Raw genomic sequence first — 14,469 nt, 5'->3', positions numbered from 1 at the left:
AAAAGAGAACCACTTGTATGAATATCAAGAGCTCAGATGGCAACCCAGTTCTAAGCAAAGAAGGGAAGGCAGAAAGGTGGAAGGAGTATATAGAGGGTTTATACAAGGGAGATGTACTTGAGGACAATATTATGGAAATGGAAGAGGATGTAGATGAAGACGAAATGGGAGATAAGATACTGCGTGAAGAGTTTGACAGAGCACTGAAAGACCTGAGTCGAAACAAGGCCCCGGGAGTAGACAACTTTCCATTAGAACTACTGATGGCCTCGGGAGAGCCAGTCATGACAAAACTCTACCATCTGGTGAGCACGATGTATGAGACAGGCGAAATACCCTTAGACTTCAAGAAGAATATAATAATTCCAATCCCAAAGAAAGCAGGTGTTGACAGATGTGAAAATTACCGAACTATCAGTTTAATAAGTCACAGCTGCAAAATACTAACGCGAATTCTTTACAGACGAATGGAAAAACTGGTAGAAGCCGACCTCGGGGAAGATCAGTTTGGATTCCGAAGAAATGTTGGAACACGTGAGGCAATACTAACCTTACGACTTACCTTAGAAGAAAGATTAAGAAAAGGCAAACCTACGTTTCTAGCATTTGTAGACTTAGAGAAAGCTTTTGACAATGTTGACTGGAATACTCTCTTTCAAATTCTGAAGCTGGCAGGGGTAAAATACAGGGAGCGAAAGGCTATTTACAATTTGTACAGAAACCAGATGGCAGTTATAGGAGTCGAGGGGCATGAAAGGGAAGCAGTGGTTGGGAAAGGAGTGAGACAGGGTTGTAGCCTCTCCCCGATGTTATTCAATCTGTATATTGAGCAAGCAGTAAAGGAAACAAAAGAAAAATTCGGAGTAGGTATTAAACTTCATGGAGAAGAAGTAAAAACTTTGAGGTTCGCCGATGACATTGTAATTCTGTCAGAGACAGCAAAGGACTTGGAAGAGCAGTTGAACGGAATGGACAGTGTCTTGAAAGGAGGATATAAGATGAACATCAACAAAAGCAAAACGAGGATAATGGAATGTAGTCAAATTATGTCGGGTGATGCTGAGGGAATTAGACTAGGAAATGAGACACTTAAAGTAGTAAAGGAGTCTTGCTATTTAGGGAGTAAAATAACTGATGATGGTCGAAGTAGAGAGGATATAAAATGTAGACTGGCAATGGCAAGGAAAGCGTTTCTCAAGAAGAGAAATTTGTTAACATCGAGTATAGATTTAAGTGTCAGGAAGTCGTTTCTGAAAGTATTTGTATGGAGTGTAGCCATGTATGGAAGTGAGACATGGACGATAACTAGTTTGGACAAGAAGAGAATAGAAGCTTTCGAAATGTGGTGCTACAGAAGAATGCTGAAGATAAGGTGGGTAGATCACGTAACTAATGAGGAGGTATTGAATAGGATTGGGGAGAAGAGAAGTTTGTGGCACAACTTGACCACAAGAAGGGATCGGTTGGTAGGACATGTTTTGAGGCATCAAGGGATCACAAATTTAGCATTGGAGGGCAGCGTGGAGGGTAAAAATCGTAGAGGGAGACCAAGAGATGAATACACTAAGCAGATTCAGAAGGATGTAGGTTGCAGTAGGTACTGGGAGATGAAGAAGCTTGCACAGGATAGAGTAGCATGGAGAGCTGCATCAAACCAGTCTCAGGACTGAAGACCACAACAACAACAAATTCTTTTCAATATACAAAGGCCTTATGGAAGTACATAAAGAAACTCATGATAATGAGGCCAAATTGGTTAACCCAAACATAGGAAAATCATTGGACTTGCACTATGTGAGTCACTTGAAATTGTGTAAAGGGTAAAGCTCCAAATATTAATTCCACAAGAAAGATAGATGTGTCAAGTGTCAAGATTCCAGTAAGAGCAAAATCTAGAAGTCAAAGAGTAGGGAAGTTAAGAAAATGCATCTAAATAAAAAATTAATTTTTACTTTTCTCATTAAATGAAATACAATAACGTTCTCATATATCAAAAGGATAGTTGTGAAGGATGGACAATAAAGTAAGAACCAAAGTAACTCTTCTTCAAACGAAATGTGTTATTGGGAAGGAGTAGAAAGCAAGGAGAAAGGTAGAGATTAGCATATAGATGGTTTGACGAAATAGTAGTAGATTCTCTCTTAAAATGTAGTGTAAATTAGAAAGAAGTTGGTTTTTATGGACGAAAGGAAGCCAAGAAATTGGGTGTGTAACGACTTGCGTAAAAGGAGATACTGATATTTGGTTGGTTCTGTCGTGGGCGGTGAACATTTAGTTGAGGAGATATTTTGGGGGAAAATGAGATGCATTCATAGTTTGTGGAAGTTACCACAAGCTGATATTAAAAGAAGATGTGAAGGAAATAGATATAAAAGATCGTTAGGAGATAACAATTGAAAGAGAAAGAGGATTGAACTATTAAGGAAATGAGAAACGTGTTATCTGGTGGAAGGATGTAGACGGAGGGGTGTGAGCTTAACACAGGGATGATTTCAATAGAGGAAAGTATCCAGAATGAGATCATTCTGGAAACATCCCCCAGGCTGTGGCTAAGCTATGTCTCCACAATATCCTTTCTTTCAGGAGTGCTAGTTCTGCAAGGTTCACAGGAGAGCTTCTGTAAAGTTTGGAAGGTAGGAGACGAGATATTGGCAGAAGTAAAGCTCTGAAGATGGGGTGTGAGTCGTGCTTGGGTAGCTCAGTTTGTAGAGCACTTGCTCACGAAGGGCAAATGTCCCGAATTCGAGTCTCCGTCCGGTACACAGTTTTAATCTCCCAGGAAGTTTCAAGGAAAAAGTATGATAGTGGGAGAAAGTAATTTAAAAGTTTATTGTTTAGAAGGAGGAGATACAGATAACTACAAAAAAAGTACAAGCTGCAAAAGCATGGAATTGGATAGTGGAGAAAGTTTTAAAAGGAAACAAGAAATAGAGAGATATTGTGTTTTGTAGTTCTGTTACAGCATATGCCGAAGAGATTGCAGAGAAAAAGACACTGGAGTGAGAGCCGAGGTGTGAAGTCATCATGGTAATATGAAGTACCTGTAGTTAGAACAAAAAGAAAAATAACTTACTAACTTCATCACCATCAATTTCCCTCTTACTATCCATCTTGATGAAGATGGGGATACCATTACCTTTATACTAAAAAAAGGGGAAAAGAAAATGTATGTGTAGAATGGGGATAGATGTTGATCTCTTAAAATAGATGTTCTCTTATGAAGAGTGAATAAGGAGATTCTTATGTATAGTTTAAATACAGAATTTTTGTAAAGTCTGTTACTTGTTTGTTGTTTGTAAGCTTGTAATGTATCTTAAGGGGGAAAGGACTGTGATAAGATAGGTAGTAATACTATGTGAATTAGAGAAATTTGGGGGATCTAAGATGAACAAAAGTGCGCACAAAGTTGTTGTACACCATATCATCAAGAGTGATCTATCATCATTGCAGTCAGATCGACAGCAGAACTGAGTAGAGCGATTGGGCATGACAGGAAGGAACATTGAGTGTGGTTGCATTGTACATCAGCTTTCGAGATGACGAAAGGAAATACTTGGGTGGAAGCAACAGTATAAGAGGATAACACTTCTGGGGAAATGTCTGAGGATCTACAACAAATTCTAGATATGGTCAACGTGTACCACGACGCGATCTTTATTCATGAGAAAGTCACATGCAATCTTCAGAACAACAGTTTTGCTAAAGTGCTAGATCCTTAGCACCTCTGTCACAAACTGTTTAGAGCAGAATAAAGAGATATCAGTGATATCCACCAAGCTGGGATGGAGGTGGACATGTTACACAAAGGACAAACCAATATTTGAATTCAGCTGAAGAGGAAGAGGGACATTTCTGTAACCCAAGATACAGAATGGCTGAAACTATCGTCATACCATACGGAATCCAGTGACTGCGAAACATGCCCTGAACACTCATGGGAGTAAGCAAGAGAACGATTGAAGGCTGTCCAATCTATTCTGAAGAACAACCTGATACAATAAAGAATAAAGAACGATTTAAAAGGAAATACCATAAGATTAGATTATACAGTAACGAGGTTAAGCAGGTCTTAAAGCCATTTCTCATTCCAGAGAAGAATGAAGGCACAAGGGAGAAAACAGCAAGATGCAACAAGAAAAGAAGATTCAACACAGAATATTAGGAAGAAAGAAGAGCCTGGACCAGAAGAAATCAAGAAACCATTCTATATCCCTTCCTACACAAAAAGATTATTGTCTCTCCTTACCAACAAAAAAAATCCAATTTTGACTTTCCAGCAATACAAATGTCCGATATCCCTTATGGCAAATTGCAACACTTGAATGTCACACCTAGAGATGGGAAATGAGTATTGGTATAGAAAACAGGAGGCAGATTAACCACCAATGGACTGGCATAAATATTCAAGGATTGACGAAGAATATAAGTTTTCCTGATGCTAATAATAGATCTGTAATAAACTTTCGCCATTGGTACATGCAGAATGGATCAAAGGCAACCAAGCATTCACAGTAGACTCAAACCATCTGCAATCTTTCTCCCTGCCAACGACCATTCCATGCTCAGAGGACACATGTCAAGGCATATGAAAATGAGGATGATGATGTCAATGAGCCACATTGAAGATATATATATATATAAAAAGACTGTCAGTGACAGACTAGTATCAGATCTTGACATATCAATAATATTTTCGGGCATTTAATATTTTTTTTACAACCATCTAAGATATGAAAACCAAATGTTGATATTTTCTTTGGAAGCTAAGATTCTATTACATAATGTGTTCATTAAAATATAGGTTATGTAGAAAAAAGGGTTTTGCAGTTTCGTGATGTTAATTTAAAATTTACAAAGTATTTATTAGGATTCGGAATTTAATAATTTTGTAAAAGTCAATGAACAATTTAATTCTTCTGTAAAGTTACAATACATACGTTCTGGATTTTTGCGGGATATAAATATGTTTGCTAATGGTATTGCCCTTGGAAAGTTATGAGAAGCGTTCAGTTAAGTGTAAGATAAAGTGATTATTGTAAGACTTGTAACTTTCTTCATTTATAATTGCCATATAAGCTAAGCTAATGTTGGGAATCAGATATATGTATTAAAAAGGGGAGGATAATTGTAAATGAAGGTTCTTCATCTTCAGTATATTTACATAATCATTTAACACAAGTCTTGATTTCAAAAAAATAATCAGTCTCAAATTTAAAAATTATGAGTGGTAAGAGAATTTATAGAGAATATCTAAATTGTTTGAATTTAAAATTAAAATATAGACAACCATAAAACAGAAAGAAAAGGGTTCATGTTATTTAAATCATTGTATTAAATAAGAGACCTAGGAAAAACAAATAAAACATGTTAATTTATGGAAATACACTACATTAGTGCTCAAATCAGCAGCATATAGTAAATCAATAGTGGTGAAGTGAGAAACAACAAAAAAGAGACTGAAAGAACAACTGCTTGATTATGCCATATTGAAATAGAGATTTGGTCTATGTAGATATATAACAATTGTCACATACATCACTTGAGAATTATTTCACACTGACTTCATTCAATTTCTCAACCATTGATTGATCCAGCGAAAATTTAACATGGTAGGAGGATGATATGTATGGTGGCACATTGAATGAATGTCAATTTCACACTTAAAATGAGAGACTTAATACAACATAACAAGGAGATGGAAATGTCACCTGACATACTTTGGCTATAATGAACAGTTTTGCCTATCAAAATGTACAGAATGTAATGCAAGGGGATGACACTCAAGCCCGCATCTCGTGGTCGTGCGGTAGCGTTCTCGCTTCCCACGCCCGGGTTCCCGGGTTCGATTCCCGGTGGGGTCAGGGATTTTCTCTGCCTCGTGATGGCTGGGTGTTGTGTGCTGTCCTTAGGTTAGTTAGGTTTAAGTAGTTCTGAGTTCTAGGGGACTTATAACCACAGCAGTTGAGTCCCATAGTGCTCAGAGCCATTTGAACCATTTGATGACACTCAATTCGATGATATTAACACACCAAACAAAACTCCTGCATGTCAATGAGCATATTGTGAAGAACGCTGCTGGAGGAAAAGTTTTAGTTTGGGGGCAGACGCGAGTTGCATCATCATGGGCTGAGTAGAAAAAAACACTTCTAAAAAGGGTTTGGTGAACCATGATGAGAGGCACAACGAATGCACTGCACGATACATTAAGGAGAGCAGGTAGCTGGCCATTGCTGCTTGTAAGGGACTTCTTTACAAAACTGTGTTGGGGAATTTCGAGTTGGATACAAACAGAGCAGCGAAGCAGTTGATCACGTGAAATGGTCGTGGTATGCTCGTGATGTGTGCGTGTAACTTTTAGGCGTTAGGAGCGGGAAAAAGGTCCGATTGGCTGAAGTAAACAAGGAAGGAGTAAAAAGGGGCGATACTTCGATGCAGTTTAAAGGCAGGCACATTCCAATTGGTGGAGGTAGTTTCCACAAGATGAAAGGAATGCTCCCATTGGCTTGAAAAAGCTGTGACTTGAAACACAAAAGACACAGTTGGGAAGACAGCTTGCTACGAAAGACACAAGACCGGTAACTGCGGAAACTCCTCTAAACCAACATCAAGTGTAGAACAGGACACATCACGCTCTGTACAACACCAAAAGAGAAATTTTGTGTGAACACTGCATTCACTTTGGCTCACATTCAGCTAGAAATTAGCTGAAGAGCTGTTAAGGTCCTATAGCTGAGTAGTTAATTACTCTTGTGAGAACTGTGAGAGTATTGAAGCATACAAGCTGCTCCATCTATGCATTTGCATATCGCCATATTTTACAGACTAGGGATGTGTGCATTTTTCTCGCCTAACGAGAAACAGGACACTTTCAGTTGATAAAAACAGCAAGGATTTTGATTAGCTTTTGATAGGTATTTCAGAAGGCGAGCGCAGCCATGCAGCTGACAGAACATCACAGCTAAAAGTAATTGTCTCTGGCAGACGCGTAAACTCGTTGGTTCACCAGCTTCCATCCACTGTGAACTCGAGCAACCTTGAATCATCTCCAGCTCATCTTGTCACAAAAACGTTCCTCCATAGACGTGATTGTCATCCTAAATAGTAAAAAACTTAGAACCAGAATTGGAACTTCATGGTGTAGCAGTAAGAATAATTTTGTATAGAACCTTCTATTTAAATTTGATATTATGGTGTTAAGGGTTATTTCTGCTAAACATGACATAATACCTTATACAGACAACTATCCTGTAAGTGTCATGCCACAATCGATCTACATTCGTGTACTTCCTTGGTAATAATTCTGAAATTGAGCAAATTGTGTACAGCTAAATACCAGTGTGCTCTGTCATAGAACAAGGGTCTACTCCTAAGCCCAGTCATATATTCTATAGATGCTAACATACTCACATGGTATTTTCTCTGATGTCTGAAAAATGTGAAAACGAGTGGAGAGTCAGAAACTGAAATGTAAAATCAGTTGCTAAATCAGTATAATTGAAGATTCATTCTAAACTTAGATTAAGTTAATTAATTCATCATACTGTAAACCCTGTTGACAATATTAATTACAATTATAATGATACTGAATTGAGTTAAAACCTGCAAGAGAAGTCTATCAAATCTGTATAAGTCAAAGATAGTAAAAATTAGTATATCTTTAGCAAAAGATAATTAATTGATCTTATCAAAGAACTGAAGTTAGAATTACTAGTGATAACAATTTTAAATTAAAAAATCTTTAAAAGAAGTACATTAAAAGTATAAACTGAAAGATTTTAGTAATTATTGTAATTGTAAGAAACAGTGATTAATCAATTCTATAAAGGGACCTGAGAAATTTATTAGTAATTATAAGTATAATCAGAATTATTTTCCAAAACTCCTAGTAAATAAATATCAAGAAATTAAGTAAAAGGCTATCAGAAAAGTTTACCATGGATATATTTTAGATGTTTTCAAATCAAGTAAATTAATTACAGAAAAGCTTCCGCTTTCGCATCTGGGACAATAACTTACGCAATTAACAGTGTTCTTCAAGCACAAGAACTATTTAATGAAATTGAAGTAGAAATAATCACCAAATATAGAATATTTTAAATCAAATAAGAGCAACTAGAGTAATTATGACATTTTATTGAAAATTTAAAGACAAGATGAAATACTGTAATTCAATTTTGAATCAACGAATCAGGTTTTATTATGAACAACAGATCTTTGCAACCACGACGCCATGCAGCACAGTGAAGATGGGTCCAACAACATGCCTAAGGGAACTCTCAGTACTGGTATGATGTTCTCTTCACTGGTGAGTGCCTTATACCACTTCAACCGGACAATCGTTAGAGACGTGATTGGAGGCAACTCGGTCAGGCTGAATACCTTAGACACATTGTCCAGCGAGTGCAGCAGGTTGGAGGTACCCTCCTGTTTTGGGTTGTATTACATGGGGCTGACGTACACTGCTGGTTGTCATGTAAGTCACCACAATGGCTGTAAGTTACATGAATGCCATCGTCTGACTGATAGTGCAATCATTTTGTCAGCAAATTCGCGAGGCATTCGTCTTCAGGGAAGACAATTCATGCCCCATCATGCTCATCCTGTGAACGACTTCCTTCAGGATAACGACGTTGCTTGACTAGAGTGCCAAGAATCGTCTCCAGACATGAACCATATAAAACATGTCTGGGATAGATTGAAATGTACTGATTATTTATGACATGACCCGCCAACCACTCTGAGCGATCTATGCCAAATCACCTTTGAGGAGTGGTACAATCTGGACCACAGTGCCTTGATGAACTTGTGGATAGTATGCCACAACAAATACAGGCATGCTCACTGTAAGAGAACGTTCTACTTGGTATTAGAGGTACCATTATGTACAGAAGTCTGTACCAACACCTGTAAAGGTCTCGCTGATGGTGATACAACATGCACTGTGTTGTTTTCATGAGCAACAAAAAGAGTGGAAATGATTTTCATATTGATCTCTATTCCAATTTTCTGAACAGTTTCCAGGACTCTTGTTACTGAGGTGATGATAAACTTTTTTTGATGTGCGTATTTTTCTTTGAGTAAACATGTTGTAGATGGATTAACTTTAAGACTTTTAGATACTTTTAAATTGGTGGCTTCAGGTATTGATGAATTATCTTCACGTCACACACCAGAACAAATTAGAGTAAACAGCAAAATATTTTGAAGGTGAATAAATTGATTTAAAAATTAAAAAAGAGTTTACCTATATGAATATATGAATTCTCAAGCAAAATTACGAGAAACTAAATTACCCAGAAAGAATAATTTTATTCAAGACTTATTAAAGATAATATTTCTAATGAAGTTTATCTCCAAGCAAAACTAGTTAGGAAAAAATTCAGTTTTGAGATGAACATACAAGGTTATATAATATATCAGATGTATTAATTTTAGCAGATATTTTCGGTAATTTTAGACATGCATATAATAAAGTTTATAGATGTGATCTATGTTTGTATTTCACTTCACTGGGAGTAGATTGGGATGCAATGTTGAAAATGACAAAAGGCGCATCTGATTTGTTAGATGATTATAAAATAATTTTATTTCTTAAGAAGGGAATTGCAGGTGGGATATCCCAAAATATTAAAATATATGCAAAAGCAAATAACAAATATATAAAAAAATTTTATTAAAAATCAAATTATCCTGAGAATTTAGATGTGAATAATTTATACGTGTCTCCTAAGACCAAACATTTACAGTTCTAAAATTTCGAGTGGATGGATCCAAAATATTTTAATGCCCAAAAAATACTTACAATTCCAGATGTTAATAAAGATGGTTATATTTTTTAAGTTGATTTAGGATGTCCAAGAAATGTACATGATTTACACACAGAGATACCGTTAGAATCTGAAGGAGAAAATAATTACGAACAACTTTAAATGATAATGAAAAATACGTCTTACTGTATAGAAATCTTAAACAATAGTAAAATGTTTGATTAAAAATTAAAGAAACTGTGTAGAGACTTATCAATAAAAAGACTGGTTGGCGAAATATATTGAATTTAATACATAATTCATAAAGATAAAAGCTAATGATTTTGAAAAAGATTTCTACAAGTTAATGAGTAATTCTGTGTTTGGGAAAATAGTAGCAATAGACAAAATATTAAAATCATATTAGATCTTGGAAGACATGGACATTATATTTGAAAACGAAATACTCCTGCATTTTCAGAAAATCTAGTACCAGTGCAAATGAAGGAAATTAAAATAATATTCAGTAAACCATTTTATATTAGAATAAGTATTACACATATTTCGAAAACAAAAATGAATCATTTTCACTAAAATGTTATGAAACGAAAATAAGGTGAAAATAATGATATATGTTTTATGGATACTGATGCTTTCATTTAAAATGTGAGAACTGAAGATTATGGTTATCGAAAAGATAATATTTATAGATATCAACAAGTAAATAAGATGAAAACTGCGTAAGAATTAATTAGAGCACACTAGCCTTAAGAAAGAAAATGTACCTTACAAACTAGAAAATCAAGATTACAAAAAAATAAAAAGAATTTAAAAAATCTGTTTTAAACAATGAAACTACAATTGATGATTCTAAAAATTGTTTAGATGACATTATAAACCAATATATAAAAATAAATTAAGTAAGCTCATTTAAACATGTATACAGCTGAAGGTAATAAAATTGTTTTAAAATCTCATGATGATGGCCACAGTAAATTAAATCCAAAGACAATAAAACCCGATAAAAAGGAATCCTTAAAACAAGTAAACAATAGTAAGAAAGACAAAAATGATATCATACAGTAATTAAACAGTCATAAGAAAGATGATTTCCTAATACAATAAAATAGTGGCATAGAACATAATATAAAAAATTGAAATTAATTAGTTTTTAATATTTTTTCATGATATGGTACTTTTTATACCTTAGCAAATAAAATTTAAAAACACATTAACCCCAAAACAATTTAAGTTTTCGATAATCACTTTCTTTATTTTTACGATATTTTAAAGCTAATTCCTCATCTTTTGAATGATCACAATTGATAATATTTTCGAGAAATATTTTTAATTTCCTTTTCTCATTTTTCAGAAATAAATCTTTAAAACATTAATTAAAAAGACGTTGTCTTTTTCTCTTTGTTTGCCAACCTTTAAAACCAGATTCTTAATGCAAATTATGTGTTCTTAGTCAATGTCATTGAATTCCTTTTTCCTCATCGTACACTTGACAAATCATTTTATTTAAACATTTCGTTTGTAAGGAAAAAGTTAACTAGAATTAAGAAATTAAAAAAAAATTAATTTTTTTTCAATAAATGAAGTCGACTGTGGATCTAATAATTGATAAAACTCATTTATAAGTATAGAAATGTTTTCACAACTAGCGATGAAAAAAATAAACCTCGGTTTTTTGCAAATCAAGTCGCTGATAGTTTAGGTTATGTACATTCTCAGGATGCTATAAAAATATGTTAAAGAAGAACATTGATAATAATTTGACAGTTTCAATATCGATGAAATGATGCTACTAAAAATATATAACCACATACAAAATTTGGTGAAGAACCTGGTTTATATTCTTGAGTTATATAATTCGAAATACATTTATCTGAAAATTTATGAAGAAAAATTTTAATAATGTCGAAATAGGAATAATAAACGATAAAACTGAAGTGATAAATACCTCATTACTCTATGCTGTATCTTGATTAAATGATAAAAATTGAAGGCCAACTTTTGTTACTTTAAGATACATGATTTTAATTACGAATTTTTGGAATTTCAAACACAAAAATGACCAACATCAAATAGATATTATTAGATATTGACATCTCAATCGTGAATATTTTTAGAATTAATTATCTACCACTATTTAATTAATTAAATAGCAAATGAAAGAACATTTAGCATTGGATTACTATGTAAATCTTTATGATACTTCGCATGAGTGTTCACCAGATTATGTAGCAAATCTTTCCTAGAACATAAAAATAAACTTCCATTTATAAAAAAAAGTCACTCAAAACAGACAATGTGATTACATGAAATTTTTATATATATCAGTGCAATCTGGTGTGAACTATTATATAATTTATTTATTGGTAATAATAAAAGCGTTTGAATAATTATTGTTGAAAAGAGTAATCCTTGCTTTAAAGAAAAAGATGTTTCTAATGTATTAGAATGTAAAAATACTGATGAAGCAATTAGAAATAATGTAGGAGTTGAATATAAATTAAAATATGGAGATATTTTAAGACCCACCTCCCAGAAATTTGAAGACCCACCTACCATGTGAGGTTAAAAGGTAATACAAAAATTGTCTTTATCTATCAACGAATATGAATTATATTCTGGAATATTAAAATAAAAAAAAATAGCTAAAAGAAACTGGGGTACGCATGATGTATACTTGCAATTCGAAAACATGATGAATATAAGATTGGAAAGTAAATGGTACATTCCAATGAATATGAAATAAAATATTGACAAGTACAAAATAAATTTGATGAGAAATGAAGAGAAAATAATGAAGAAACAGTTAATAATACTTCAGAAATAATAATCCCAAGAATTAAAAATAAAATCATCATTATCACACATTGTTACTCAATTACATGATGAAAATTTTAAACACAATTTCGTTATTTTAAAATTATATAACTGTAATTTTAACTATGATTATTATCTTATTTGAAAGTAATTTAAAACTGTTGGAAACCAAATGGGTATGATCGGAAATAGACATTCACATTGTGAGGAAATTTTAAGAATTATCGTAATTAAGTTACAAATTCAGTAAAGTTAAATAAAGTAATAAAAGATTATTTAATAATTGATTAAGATTGAAATTCTTTCAATTTTGAGATAATTATATCCATCACAATTGTTTGACGATACAAACAGTCTTACAGACATTTCTTAGAATGTAAAACTGAATTTAGAATTTTCTTTCATTACTAAATTTTAAATAATATTCATAAATATTTTAATGGACCCAAAGAAACAAAATTCACCACATAGATAATTTGATCCTGTCAACTCTAACTTTATAATTCCTCTCTAAATAAAATTTTAAAATTTATTTGTTTTTATTAACCTTTATTTAAATATCAAAATAGACTATTATGTTTAATGATGCAATAAACCTTATGAGTATTACATTCAATTATCAACATGTTTAGATTTCCGATATTGAACATTATTAATAAATAAAATTTTTATCAACATTTTCAAAAAAATACATTTTGTTCTATGTAACTAGTTATTTTGTGACTTATTAAAACCTTACCATTTAACATAGGCTTGTTTAAAAACTGGAAAATAAATTTTCAAAATCTCTTCTTCATAATATTTACTTTCATATGTTCACCATTTAAATCTTTAAATTTTTATGTGGCAGGATTGAAATGATTAACATCTTCAATTTCAAAAATTTCTGTTGGAAAATAGGCTATATAACCTTTTCCTAATATTCTTTTACATTTTATAATTCTTACTTTATCATCAATATTTTTTAGGTTCAGTATTTAACAATTTCGTTACATACAAAGTTTTCAATATGATTTTCAGTTCTTTTAATAGTTCATTTTAATAGTTGAATGATATTGTGTTCATAATATAATTAACAACTAAATCAACTATTTATAACTTCCTAGAGGAGAAAATTTATTCTACATTTTTCCTTTAAATGTTTTATTAACTCCTTTAACAACAGTTGCTTTGAATTCATTAAAGCTGAACAATGATTAATGTTACATTTTAAATTTCTTCTTTAAGATGATTAATACAATCTTTGCCATTATCTGCTTGCTAATATCTCGACACAAATATTTTCAGAAACATTGAGTTATATTTTGACCTCTTTTACATTTAACTGGGATTGCCAAAGCTAAATTTGAAGAAATATTTATTTTCAACATTCATTTCAAATTCAGAATCTTTTCAACTAAATCTGCTTTCCAAAAATTATCAATTCTAAAAGAATTTAAATTATCTGCCAAAAATTCTTTTTATATGGTTTTCATAAGTAATTAATAATTATTTCACAAATATTCAGACCTTCCCTAAGAAATTTTTCTTTACGAATTTTATTTCAGTTTTAGGTATTGAACAAATGCTTTCAGTTTGTTGTTTTTCATGTTTAGTTGTTAATTTGTGATGAAGTAGTTTTTCAGTATACTTAATGCACTTCATCACAAAATATGATTCTTGTTCTTCATTTATAAAGAGTAAAAAACATTTAATTATTTTCACTGAATACAATTATCCGTACACCAACTGAAAATGTCTTAGCTGAATACTTTAATGTTAAATTTGGAAAATGTAATTGGGAAGCTATTTTTATTCCAAGAAACTCAGGAATTACTTTGTAAGGTCTGTATTCATCCTGCATCAAAATATCTAAATCAACAATTTTAAATCTCTGTTTATAGTTCAA

This window comes from Schistocerca nitens, chromosome 4 (assembly GCF_023898315.1).
Source record: "Schistocerca nitens isolate TAMUIC-IGC-003100 chromosome 4, iqSchNite1.1, whole genome shotgun sequence".
In the NCBI taxonomy this organism is placed as follows: domain Eukaryota; kingdom Metazoa; phylum Arthropoda; class Insecta; order Orthoptera; family Acrididae; genus Schistocerca; species Schistocerca nitens.
Note: the sequence above shows the minus strand (reverse complement) of the source record.